Source organism: Tursiops truncatus, chromosome 1 (assembly GCF_011762595.2).
Source record: "Tursiops truncatus isolate mTurTru1 chromosome 1, mTurTru1.mat.Y, whole genome shotgun sequence".
Taxonomy (NCBI): Eukaryota; Metazoa; Chordata; class Mammalia; order Artiodactyla; family Delphinidae; genus Tursiops; species Tursiops truncatus.
Window position 1 is genome coordinate 178,740,614 of NC_047034.1, and position 12,533 is coordinate 178,753,146.

Genomic DNA, 12,533 nt, shown 5'->3' on the forward strand with positions numbered 1-12,533 from the left:
ATAGAAAATATGAACAGACCAATCACAAGAAATGAAATTGAAACTGTGGTTAAAAATGTTCCAACAAGGGGCTTCCCTGGTGGCGCAGTGGTTGAGAGTCCGCCTGCCGATGCAGGGGACATGGGTTCGTGCCCCAGTCCGGGAAGATCCCACATGCCGCAGAGCGACTGGGCCCGTGAGTCATGGCCCCTGAGCCTGCACATCCGGAGCCTGTGCTCCACAACGGGAGAGGCCACAACAGTGAGAGGCCCGTGTACTGCCAAAAAAAAAAAAAAAAAAAAAAAAATTGCAGAGGAAGGAACACTCCCAAACTCATTCTATGAGGCCACCATCACCCTGATATCAAAACCAGACAGAGATGCTACAAAAAAAGAAAATTACAGAACAATATCACTAATGAATATAGATGCAAAAATCCTCAACAAAATACTGGCAAACAGAATCCAACAATACATTAAAAGGATCATACAACATGATCAAGTGGGATTTATCCTAGGGATGCAAGGATTCTTCAATATACACAAATCAATCAATGTGATACACCACATTAACAAACTGAAGGATAAAAACCATATGATCATCTCAATAGATGCAGAAAAAGCTTTTGACAAAATTCAGCACCCATTTATGATAAAAACTCTCCAGAAAGTAGGCATAGAGGGAAACTACCTCAGCATAATAAAGGCCATATATGACAAACCCACAGCAAACATCATTCTCAATGGTGAAAAGCTGAAAGCATTTCCTCTAAGATCAGGAACAAGACAAGGATTTCCACTCTTGCCACTATTATTCAACATAGTTTTGGAAGTCCTAGCCACGGCAATCAAGAAGAAAAAGAAATAAAAGGAATACAAATTGGAAAAGAAGAAGTAAAACTGTCACTGTTTGCAGATGACATGATACTTTACATAGAGAATCCTAAAGATGCCACCAGAAAACTACTAGAGCTAATCAATGAAATTGGTAAAGTTGCACAGAAATCTCTTGCATTCCTTTACACTAACAATGAGAGATCAGAAAGAGAAATTAAGGAAACAATCCCATTCACCATTGCAACGAAGAGAATAAAATACCTAGGAATAAACCTACCTAAGGATGTAAAAGACCTGTACTCAGAAAACTATAAGACACTGATGAAAGAAATCAAAGATGACACAAACAGATGGAGAGATATACCATGTTCTTGGATTGGAAGAATCAATATTCTGAAAATGACTATACTACCCAAAGCAATCTACAGATTCAATGCAATCCCTATCAAATTACCAATGGCATTTTTTCCAGAACTAGAAAAAAAATCTTAAAATTTGTATGAAGACAGAAAAGACCTTGAATAGCCAAAGCAATCTTGAGGGGAAAAAACGGAGGTGGAGGAATCAGACTCCCTGACTTCAGACTATATTACAAAGCTACAGTAGTCAAGACAATATGGTACTGGCACAAAAACAGAAATATAGATCAATGGAACAGGATAGAAAGCCCAGAGATAAACCCATGCATCTATGGTCACCTTATCTTTGATAAAGGAGGCAAGAATATACAGTGGAGAAAAGACAGCCTCTTCAATAAGTGGTGCTGGGAAAACTGGATAGCTACGTGTAAAAGAATGACATTAGAACACTCACTAACACCATACACAAAAATAAACTCAAAATGGATTAAAGACCTAAATGTAAGACCAGACAATATGAAACTCTTAGAGGAAAACATAGGCAGAACGCTCTATGATGTAAATCACAGCAAGATCTTTTTTGACCCACCTCCTAGAGTAATGGAAATAAAAACAAAAATAAACAAATGGGACCTCATGAAACTTAAAAGCTTTTGAACAGCAAAGGAAACTATAAACAAGACAAAAAGACAACCCTCAGAATGGGAGAAAATATTTGCAAATGAATCAACAGACAAAGGATTAATCTCCAAAATATATAAACAGCTCATGCAGCTCAATATTAAACTAACAAACAACCCAATCCAAAAATGGGCAGAAGACCTAAATAGACATTTCTCCAAAGAAGACATACAGATGGCCAAGAAGCACATGAAAAGATGCTCAACATCACTAATTATTAGAGAAATGAAAATCAAAACTACAATGAGGTTATCACCTCACACCGGTTAGAATGGGCATCATCAGAAAATCTAGAAACAATAAATGCTGGAGAGGGTGTGGAGAAAAGGGAACCCTCTTGCACTGTTGGTGGGAATGTAAATTGATACAGCCACTATGGAGAACAGTATGGAGGTTCCTTAAAAAACTAAAAATAGAATTACCATATGATCCAGCAATCCCACTACTGGACATATACCCAGAGAAAAACCATAATTCAAAAAGACACATGCACCCCAGTGTTCACTGCAGCACTATTTACAATAGCCAGGTCATGGAAATAACCTAAATACCCATCAACAGATGAATGGACAAAGAAGATGTGGTACATATATACACAATGGAATATTACTCAGCCATAAAAGGAACGAAATTGGGTCATTTGTAGAGACGTGGATGGACCTAGAGACTGTCATACAGAGTGAAGTAAGTCAGAAAGAGAAAAACAAATATCGTCTATTAATGCATATATGTGGACTCTAGAAAAATGGTACAGGTGAACTGGTTGCAGAGCAGAAATTGAGACACGGAAGTAGAGAAAAAACATATGGACACCAAGGGAGGAAAGCGGGGTGTGGGTGGAGTGTTGGTGTGATGAATTGGGAGAGTGGGATTGACATATACACACTAATATGTATAAAATGGATAACTAATAAGCACCTGCTGTGTAAAAAAATAAAAAAATTTTAAATAAAGAGCACATGAAGCCTGCTCTTAAAGAGCTCACAGCCAGGCACAGAGATAAGTCAACATAACAGTGGGGTGTTCGCGCCATCACGGGGTCAACTGTCCTGTCGACTCTGTAGGCAGACCCATGGGTCATCTCAGGCCTACCGAGCTGCCATCAAGCAAGCAGAGGCCCCGGGGAACCACACCGAGTTACGAACTATCTTCGAGCACCAGCCGCCCCCTCCTGCGCTCTCACGGTAACAAGGACACCTCCCACGCAGATCCCCCCTGGGTGGAGCCCCTGTCCCGCTTAAAGGCAGCCCCTCTGAGCAAAGGAAACTGAATTCCCAGAGCCAGGCTTCCTCCTGTGTCATATTCACATCGACTAAGCCCCAGAGCTGGACCCAACCACCAGGGAGCGTCGCTGCACTGCTGTCTGGCTCCCAGCCGGATGGGGCGTGTCTGGGTCACCTGTCTACTCCCAGACCCGTGCTGCCCAGCCCATGCCCCTTATTCTGGTTCTCATCTGTCTCATCATCAGACAGGCAGACCGTGGGCCAGACCCTGCCTCCCCAAAGCTTAGGATCTTTATGGGGAGAGAGCTAGGCACACCCCAAAGAACCACAAAGAGCAGAAGATGCTAAATAGTGTGGAACAAAGTGAGAACCATCAACATTCAGAGTAAGGAGAGTCATCTGGGCTACGAAGGGGAATGATTTCGGGGGGAGAAGGACTTCATCATCTGTGTCATCGTTACCATCATAACAGGTAACGTTGGCAGAGTGATGTCTAAGGCCAGCGACTGCTCTAGGACTTCATGGGGGATAGTCTCACTTAATCTTCAAAACAAACTACAAAGTGAGATCATGCCCGTTTTACAGGTGGGGAAACTTGAGTCACAGGGCAGTTAAGTGGCTTGCCCAAGGTCACACGGCTAAACTCTGTAGAACCCAAACCCATGCAGAATGGTTCCAGAGCCCACACTCTCCAGGACTGATCTGAATTTCTTTAAAGAACAGCTACGGTGTGTTCAGATGGAGAAAAGGAAAACCTGCACGTGTACAGTCATGCTTTCCTAACTCAGGCTAACAGCCTCCTGCTTCCCACTGAGCTGGGGTCACCTCGCTGCCCCACCTTCCTTCAGGGAGCCAGGAGGAGTCAGACTGAGCATCTATCAGCAGGATTCTCTCCTTCCAACAGGATCAGGCTCATTTCCACCCAAAACCCTTGTATGATTCATGAGATCGTCTACTTCAATGATAGGAAAAGTTTTTTATATCCAGGAACCATTTGCTTTAAATGTCTTACAATACAGGCAAAACAACAGACACAAAGAGACAAACACTCTAGCTGAAGAGGGGAAGAGGTTTGGAAGAAAAAGCATCTTCATCCCAACTGTCTGGCCCTCCCCCTCTTTCCCCAAAGCTCCAGCAACCTAGGGCTCCGAAGAAGACAGACAGACACACAGATCCGGGCCATCTCATTTTCACAGAGCAGGAAACTGAGGCCCAGAGAAGGGGAGGGACTTGGCCAAGGTCACGTGTTTGTGGCTCAGCCAAGCTGGGACCCGGGACTCCCGACGCCCAGTGCGTGATGCTCTCTCCCCTCCTGCCTGTTGCCTCTCAAACTCAAGTCTGGCCCAGGAAATTCATAGAACGCTCAAACCAAAAGAGAGTGTGTCCCAGAGAAGTGCAAACTGGGACTCAAACAAAATCACGTACCCAAATGTCCACAGCAGCATTGTTCACAATCGCCAAAAGGCGGAAGCACCCCAGGTGTCTATCAACAGACGGATGGATGCGTAAACAGAGTATGGTCTTTCCACACGATAGGTTATTCAGCCACAAAAACGAATGAAGTTCAAACGCACACTGCAACACGGATGAACCTTGAAAACATGCTGGCGAAAGAAGCCAGACACACGAGGCCGCGTGTTGTATGCGCCCATGGATATGAATGTGCAGAACAGGCAAATCCGCAGACAGGAGACAGGTTGGCGGTTGCCAGGAGCCGGACGAAGAGGGGTGGTGGGGAGTGACTGCTAAGGGGCGTGGGGTCTCCTTTTGAGGGGATGCGAATATCTGGAACTAGATAGTGGTGAAGGTTATACAACGTCGAGGATACACTAAATGCCACTAAGGTAAATTTTGTGTGCATTTCACCGCAATAAAAAAGAACGAGAAGAGAGTGCAGACATCCAGGGAGGTGTGGCCGGAGATGAAGAAAATGCCAGCCCTCCCTTCCTACAAGGTTGGACCCTGAACCCAAAGGGCCACCCGCGTGCCTGCGGGCCTGCCCCAGCTCCCCGGCTCCCGTGGTATCTGTTTCTCCTGGATCCTAAACACTGCATCAGTGCCGAGAAGAGCGACTCGACTGTCAAGAAGAAGGAATTCACTGCAGCATCCAAAGCAAAGACTGTCCAGCTTGCAGATTTTAAATGTTTAGTTTGCCCTTTGGATGTTCAAATAGAAAAACTGTCACCGAGGTATGGTGTCTGTGTGTGGCAGGGGCTCAGGGAACAGGCTGCAGTAGAATCCCACAGGCCCCTGTATCTTTCTGGCATTGGGTTCAGTCCCTGCAGGTCAGGGAGGTGGGTGGCCCCTCCCCAAGGCACTGACCAAGCCCCACCAAGAAGGACAGAGTGGGCAGGACTTCCTGGCATTGTTGCCTGGTCACATGCTCTGTCGCCGTGCATCTCTGCCATCCAATGTCATGCCGACCGCCCACCATCCAACTGCCAGATGGGCCTGGTCCTGTCTGCCCCCAGGTGATGGGTCAGACAGGAAGCTGCAAAGCCCATCTCGGTGGTGAGCCAGCGAGGCTCGGGGTCATCCTCAGAGGCTGCCCCCAGGACTGGCAGGTGGGAATGCATTGTGCCAACCTGTCTTTTCTTGCCCCTTCCCACCTCGGCCCCCATGCACTGATTCATCCTGCATAACCTGTCTGGCCTTGTTCATGGTTCACCTCTTCCAGGGAGTCTTCCCTGCTGTCTCACTCCACAGTGAACACCAGCTTCTGGAACCTTCTCAGCAGTGGTTGCACCACTCCTGGACTCCTAGCATGCAGGGTTTTCTGTGGCTAGTGTTTCTGTGCCTGGTGGTTCTCCCTTCCTAGTTTCACAGTGTCTGGGGAGGGTCTGAGTCTCAGTCCCTACATCACTGTAGAGCCCGGAGTGGTTCCTATACCCAAAGATGACTGTTGGCAGACAGAGGTTGAGTGAAAGAATGCAAAGTTCTCTTCTAAAGGATGCAAACAGAAGGAGCCCACGTATGAGCCAACTCTTGCTGCAAGCTGTGTGGTTGGGGGGTGGACAAATAAAGGTGGAGTTGCCGTTGAAGTTCGACGCCCTACATGAAGAGGTTGGACAGAAATGTTCCACTAAGCGCTCCACATTCGGAAAGGCAGCACCTGGCCAGCCCAGCCGCACCAGGGCAGCACTGTCCAGTACAAACATAACGTGGGTCACAAAGGCAGGCCACAGCTGTGATTTTAACACTTCTAGAAGCTACATTTTTTGTAAAGTAAAAAGAAACAAATTAATTGTAATAATGTATTTTCTATTTTGACCCGATATGTCCAAAATATTATGACTTCACAAATTTTTTTAAAAAGCAGTCATGAGCTATTTCACAAATTTGTTCATACTAACTTTTCAAACCTCAGTGTGTATTTTCCATTTCTAGCCCATCCCAATTGACAGCAGCCGTATTTCAAGTGCTGGGCAGCTACCTGCGGCTGCCGTATTGGACAGAGCAGGTCCAGATACAGACATCACGGGGGCCTGAGAAACACAACATGCCTTCTGGAGCCAAGCCCTCTGCGTCCACAGGGCTTGTGTGGAGCTCAGGTGTGACTGAAGATGCAGCTGCAACAAACGCTTCCTTTGAAGCAGGGCTCACTGCCCCATTGGTCCACCTCAGAGGTCCACCTCAGAGGTCCACCACACCATGTCCTGCCTCCGGTGTGTGGGAGGCTATGCCTGTTTGGAGGAGGATATGGGATTCTCAGAGGGGCCGAATTCACCTCATCTCTCAGCCCGAGCTCACTGTCACTTCCATTCCCTCTCCAGGAGCCACCCACTGAGGACACCCCATAGAATTACTCAGCCCAGAGAAACTGGCTTCCCCTTCAGCCATTTCCCCTGAAGCAGCCCTCAGAAAAAGGACCGGTCCTTTCTGTTGGCTCTCCGTTCTTCATCTGGGGGTCCAATGTCAGTGAGAGGGAAAGGTCAGTCTCGAGGGGTTTTTAGTGCTTATTGGGACGAACTCAACATGCAAACAAACAAAAGCAACAACAAGCTATATAGAGATATGTTTTGTTTGTTATTCTCCCGAGTCCAAGTAAAGAAAATACCTGCGGTCTACACGATCTCAGATATTTTGCACACGCACACCAAAAAAAAAAAAAAAATAGATCTTTCAACCTAAGGGATAAATTTTTAAAGTTTGTTTTTTATGAGAGTTCTGCACAAGGGCTTTATCTGTAAGGGACCAAAGCTGGGGGGGGGCGGGGAGCCAGGACTCTCCTAGCAGCTGGCCCCAGCATCTGCTACAGCCACAAAATGCAATTATATTACTCCCAAACGAGAAGTAAAAATATCTTTTTTCCAATACTCTTGGTTTTAAGACTCATACTTTATGTCCTCTGGGTATTTCAGTGGTTCCAGATCTCTGTGTTATGTACTTTATTAGGGATGTGTGAATGTCATATTAATGACTTCTAACCAACATGTTTACAGTGGAAGCAAATTTTCCCAGAACCCACTGCTCACTGCACTTTACAAAACATAATTGGCTTTAATTTAAATAAATAAATAGCCATTCCTTACCCCACTCCCAGTGGCATCCCTCCCCTGCTCTCTCCAGGGCACCCCATACATGAAGCTGGTGGGTCTCCTCCTCCATGATAAATATTCCAACCCTGGGTCCAAGAGTGCCACGCTCCCTCTTTATACATCCTGTCTCCATCCACTGAAGGACTTCCGGAGAGCCCAGCTGGCCAAGCCAACACCCTCTACATGACGTTCTGGGTCCCCACCCACAGGTCCACCCCAAATCATGCTTTTGAAATAACCAGCTCTTGTGATAAACAACAGCATACAGAATAATGGTTTCTACTTTATACATAGGGTATATAAAGGGTATACAAAGGGTAGCATACAATTTGACAAGTTATGAGTGTGGTGGCAATTAAGGTCTCAGGGACCCAAGGGTGTCTGGAAGACTTTCTACAAAATGGTAAGTAGCAATTCAGGATAAATTCCTAACAGCCCAGATTTGTGAAATAAAGCCTGGCTCAGTTGGCTGTCTGTTATTTAGATGTGGTAAAGCATTCTCATAACCATCAAAGTGCCAATCAGAGCAGAAACAATGAGCCATCATAAAAACAGTCAGAGAAAGATTCAGTGAAGAAGCAATTCCTCCAGTCTCTCCTTCATTTCATTATCCACTCTTTGGTTCAATCATTCGATGAATTATTGAGCACCTACTATATGCCAGGCACTACACGAGGCCCTAATGATACAAAGACATATGAGTGATGGCCTTGGGAAATAGAATTGGGAAGACAGACAGAGCTGCAGGATCCAGGGCTATTGTCAACAGCAAAACAGATGATGAATGCTAAATTAGCAGCACAAATAATGTGTTCATACTGGGAAGAGAAGGGAAGGTTTTTGCCAAGGAGCCAACATCCAAACTGGGTCTTGAAGGATGAGTAGGAGGTTGCCAGGCTGACAAATGGTAACGGCATTAGGGAAAGAAACAGCATGTGCAGAAACAGGAAAGTGGGAAAAGCAAATGTGTTTGGGAGACTTTGAGTAACATGAAGTCGTAGAGTCTGAAGGGTATAGAACAACAGGACCCAAAGATGGAAAGGGTAGAGAGGCAGCAGACTGTGGAGGAATGAAGATGCCAGGAGAACGCAGCTTTATCCACAAGAGCCAGGGAGCCGTGGAAAGCTTTTAAGTGGAGAGGAGGCACAAAAAGAGCTGTGCTTCAGAAACATCACTCTGATGGTGCCGGGGCAGAGAGGGGGCTACCGACTGTGATTACAGCCCAGGAAGGAGATGGTGAGACCCTGGACTATGACAGTGGAGATGGGCAAGACGGAACTAACTTGAATTTTTTCAAAAGTGAATAAGTATGGCTTGAAAGCCAATTGGCTGGAGAAAATGAGGGACAGTGAGGTAGTGAGGACATCCAAAGGGAGCAAAGGAAGCCCAGGGGCTGAATCCACCCGAGATGCGTTTGCTTGGTAAACACAGTATTTGTTCCCGTTTGGTTTATTTGCCAACATTTAAAGATTGGGAAATGGGGATTTGCAGTTCTCCTAAAACATAAGGTCTGGCCACTCTGGGACCACATCCCTAGAGATCACCCACTGGCTGCAGTTGAGGAGCAGCTGCCCACCATCCCCCCCGCCCCGCCCCGGCTGGTCTTTTCACTCACAATACATGCCTGGACCTAGTAGGCATGCGACTTTGGGACTCCCACTCTGATGTTTCTGGCATTGGAAGCGGAGTAGACTGTAGGACCATGAACCATATATGTTATCCAGAAAGAAATATATTTAGAGCAATAGATTTTAGAAGGAGAGATATGTTAACCAGAGTACTCATTGCTTCTTAATACAATGACATTTGCTGATTAATCCGGACCCAAGATTGCCCCAACTTCTATTTCAATATTGTCCCAGTTGTCGATCTGTTTTTCTCTTAGCTCCAATTTTACCCTTATTTGTCCTGCTTTGTGACACGGAAGATGGGCCCTGTAAACATTCTCCCATGCTGGCTTGGCAGGATGTCAAGCTCCTTCCGTAGGGCAATGAAGTGCCCCTACAAGATGATGGTGCCAGACATCCCTTCTGGTTTCTGTCCTCTGTCACTATTAGTATGATCATCATTATTATTCAGACCAGGAGCCCAGTGACCATGCAGATGAGCACCAGCCACACCCCCAGGACACCCTCCCGCTGCTGGCAGGCTGCAGCTCTGGCCCACCTGACACCCTCAAGCAACAGTGAACCATGTCTGCAGAACAACTGTAGCCCATGCCCTTTGGCAGCCAGCGTGTTCCTGTGGTGGCCCTGTGCTCTGAAGAGGTCCGAATTTCAGCCTATGCAGTGAGGGGGGACTCTGCCAGTCCTTAGTTTATTTATTGTCTACTCTTTCGCAGCCTACAGGTAGTTGCTTAGTATTGCTTAGTTGCTTAGTATCAGATACTTCTAGAACACTTAGAATTCTATTTTACCCCATTAGTAGTCAATCACCTTTTACTAGCTAACAATTCCTTACCTTAAATTTCCTCTGTTCAAATACCCAATATGGTTTCTGTGTCCTGACTGGACCCTGACTGATATAAGGATCGTCCACATCCCTGAAGATACTTATAACCTCACTGCTGTGCCATCTTAAAAGACACACTAAAAAGTACAGGGGGAATAAAAAGACACCTGAAGGAAAGGAAGCATGTACTGAGGGAAATACATAAATTACTCCAGTGAGGAATCTATAGCAAGTTTCCTGGATGCCAGCCACATAGTAGTTTGAAAGCCATTGGAACAATGTACGTCCTACACTTTAATTTGTGAGAAGATTGAATCTGCCTGTTCGGGGAGACAAAAAGCATTTCTTGTAGAGTGGGAAAAAGTTACTCTATCTCTCTTTGGCTGCACGATTTGGGATACGTCACTTGACATTTCCTCACCTAAAATGTGGGATAACATAATTGTATTACATGAGATAATATATGCAGATTCTTGGCACACTGGGTTAAAACTTTTTAAAATCAGCTCCACTGAGGTATAATTCACATACAATAAAATGCAACTCAGGCTTCCCTGGTGGCACAGTGGTTGAGAATCTGCCTGCTAATGTAGGGGATATGGGTTCAAGCCCTGGCCTGGGAAGATCCCACATGCCGCGGAGCAACTGGACCTGTGAGCCACAACTACTGAGCCTGCGCGTCTGGAGCCTGTGCTCCGCAACAAGAGAGGCCCCTATAGTGAGAGGCCCGCGCACCGCAATGAAGAGTGGCCCCCGCTTGCCACAACTAGAGAAAGCCCTCGCACAGAAACGAAGACCCAACACAGCCCAAAATAAATAAGTAAATAAATAATTTTTTTAAAAAATGCAACTCATTTTAAATGCACAGTTCAATGAATGCTAACAAACAAATCTATTATGTATCTATCACCACATTCAAGATAAAAACATTTTCAGCACCATGAAAAGTTCCTTCATACCCTTTTCAGTTAATCTCTCTCACACCTCCAGCCTCAAGCAAGCATTGATCTGCTTTCTGTCATTGTAGATTAGTTTTGCCTGTTCTCAAATCTTATGTAAATGAAATCATACAGTATGTACTCTCTTTGTTTCTGTTTTCTTTCATTCACGATAATGTTTTTGAGATTAATCCATGTTGTTGTGTGTATCAGTAGTAATCCATTCTTTTTCATTGTAGAGTATTATTCCATTGTACGGATATATCACGATTTGTTTAGCCATTCAAATGCTGATGAACATTTGTGTTGTTTCCAGTTTGGGGCTGTTATGAATAAACTATTATTAACATTTATATACAAGTCTTTGTGTGGACATGTTTTCATTTCTCTTTGGTAAAAACCTAGGTGTGAAATGGCTTTGTCATACGGTAAATATGTGTTTAACTTTATATGAAATGGCCAAAGTGCTTTCCAAAGAGATTGTACTATTTTATATTTCCGTCAGAAATGTGTATGAATTAAAGTTGCTCCACATCTTTGCCAACACTTGGAACTACCTGTTTTTTCAATTTTAGCCATTGTCATGGGTGTGCAGTTATCTCATTGCAGCTTCACTTTGCTTTTCCCTAATGACTAATAATTTGTGACATTTAGTCATGCACTTATTGACTATTTATATACTTTCTTTTGTAAAGTCTATTTTAATGTTTGCCCAGTTTTTAATTGGGTTGTTTGTCTTTCTACAGTTGAATATTAATAGTTCTTTTTGTATTTTGGATATGAGGCCTTCATCAGGTTTATGCATTATAAATATTTTCCTCCAGTCTCTGGATTACTTTTTCATTTTCTTAAGGGTATATTTCAAAGACCAAAAGTTTTTAAATTTGGTTAAGTCTAATTTATCATTTTTTCTTCTTCTGCCCAATTTAAGAAATCTTTGTCTACTCCAAGTTCTCTGCTTTTTATTTGAAATGTTTAGGCGGTTTGTGTTTCATGTAATTACTGATGTGGTTGAGTTTACGTTCACCAGCATGCTATTTTTTTCTATTTGTTCCATTTGTTCCTTGTTCCCTTTTCCTCCTTTTCTTGTCTTCTATTGGATTAACTGATTTTTTTTTTTAGTATTCCATTTAATCTCCACTATTGGCTTATTAGGTTTGCTTCTGTTTTATTTGCGGCTGCCCTAGGATTTACATTATGTATCCTTAACAGAATCTACCTTCAAATAATATTATCCCACTTGTGTATATCTGAAGGGACTTAAACGGTATGCTTCCATTTTGCCCATTCTTTTATTCCTGTTATTGTTTGTTGTCATATGTTTTTTTTTAATTTATTTATTTATGGCTGCGTTGGGTCTTCATTGTTGTGCGCGGGATTTCTCTAGTTGTGGCAAGCAGGGGTTACTCTTTGTTGCAGTGCGCAGGCTTCTCATTGCAGTGGCTTCTTTTGTTGTGAAGCATGGGATCGGGCTCTAGGCATGCAGGCTTCAGTAGCTGTGGCATACAGGCTCAGTAGTTGTGGTGCA